The sequence below is a fragment of the Atractosteus spatula genome, chromosome 10 (genome assembly GCF_055471065.1).
Source record: "Atractosteus spatula isolate fAtrSpa1 chromosome 10, fAtrSpa1.hap1, whole genome shotgun sequence".
Classification (NCBI taxonomy): Eukaryota; Metazoa; Chordata; class Actinopteri; order Semionotiformes; family Lepisosteidae; genus Atractosteus; species Atractosteus spatula.
Window position 1 is genome coordinate 23,582,387 of NC_142715.1, and position 1,795 is coordinate 23,584,181.

A 1,795-nucleotide genomic window follows, 5' to 3' on the forward strand; every position below is an offset into this window, starting at 1 on the left:
GCTAAACTATTTCAAAAATATGACGCAGATTTGTTCAAGACATTTGTAATCGCCTTAAAGAGCGTTTTCATGAAGACATACGTTGGCTAGCTCTCCACTGTTAATTGACAGGACTTTTGAAGAAACTGTTCTCATACAACCAACATACAAATTACACATCTTAATAAACATGAATGGAAATCCGTGTTGTGAATAACATAAAACTGTCACTACACATGATTGAGTCCTTGAGTCTGGCACCTAAGACAACTCAGCCATCCTAACCAGCAGTGGGGGCTGGTGTTTTGAATGCGCCCGTTTCTTTGTCGAAGGATTATTAACTACTACTGATAGTTCTTTTCTTCTTATTACAGAGATTTCTGCATTGCAAGACAATTGACGATATAGATAAAGTCAAGTCTTGGCAAACGAAATAGGCACAGACGGGGTTGAACCCCACGATTTTCAGTTTACAAGACCGACACCTTACCGATTTATAATGACGTTCATAATGGATTTAAGGAAAACACAACTGCCTGAACAGGGACTTGAACCCTGGACCCTCAGATTAAAAGTCTGATGCTCTACCAACTGAGCTATCCAGGCTCCGGAAAAAGGTTGACACTGTCAGGATCCTCGCAAGTCACATGTCTCTTCTTGTGCCGAAGCGTAGTCGTACCTGACCCGTCTGGAATGACCACTGACGGACTTTATCCAGAAGTGACGGCGCCACTCCCAGTAGAATGTAAGAGAAATACAGTACGACATGAGGAGTCAAGGGGCTCCCACAATTCATCTTTCCTCACATTACACATTTTTTCACTAACATTTTGACCTTTTCACAATCAGATTTTTTCACATTTAATAAGATCTTTTAATCAACAACATTTAAGAAAGAAAAGAAATGGAACATTTTTTGGAACAATAAACAACAAAAAACTTTCAATGTCTTGGTTGTATACATGTGCACACCCTTTATAAAGGGGGTTGCAACTGTGCTGAAATTTAACCAGTCACATTCCAGATCATGTACAAAGGTTATTTGCCTTTGCCAGACATCAATTGTATTGATTCTGATAAGTCCTAATTTATATCAGCTGATCTCATATAACCAACCAAACTGGGAGAACAAACGTTCAAACTGCACAGTGGAACATGAAAAGAAATCCGACTGCTGGTTGTCAGCAAAGAATGTCGTTACAAATTATCCACCGAGCTGTTTTATGTATCCGGCCACCTCTTTTCTTCCTACTTTGCAGTGAGCACAATTCTTTCCGTTTCTTCTCTTGTATATTCTTTTCTATCATACTGTCCCTTTCCCACATGTAGAGATGGATTCACAACTGAAACCCTGTTTTCACCCTGTGTTTCTGCAGCGTCAGACGGTATGAGAAGCAGGTGTCCCACATCTCCAGTGGTGCAATTGGTCAGCGCGCGGTACTTATACGGCAGAATGCAGTGAAGCTATGCCGAGGTTCTGAGTTTGAACCTCACCTGGAGCAGTATGGCCTGTGTCTTTAGCTACTGAAAGCAACTGATGAGTTTAGGTGCTGGAGATGAGGTTTAAATTCATTTGAAAGAAACAAGTAAAAGTTTATTTTATATCACACCCAAAGAAGGCTCCACTGCTGAAATGTTGTTTCCTGCTCGTTACAGCGTTTTTCCAGAAATACTTACAATTTGTGAAATTTGAAATACAATCTTGCTTAAAAATGCAGATGATTTTTTTCCCAAAAACCGTAAATGGAGAAAACCAACCTATTTAAGTCTCTGTGGTACAATTGCTTAGTGCGGTCAGGTTGGGACTAAAATGATA

At 40.0% G+C, this 1,795-nt stretch overlaps 1 non-coding gene across 1 annotated transcript; it reads right to left on the minus strand.

Moving 5' to 3' along the window:
• Positions 1-512: 512 nt before the first annotated feature.
• On the minus strand, positions 513-585 carry trnak-uuu (transfer RNA lysine (anticodon UUU)). The gene has a single exon. It is a non-coding gene; the product is annotated as a tRNA-Lys (tRNA).
• Positions 586-1,795: the final 1,210 nt, after the last annotated feature.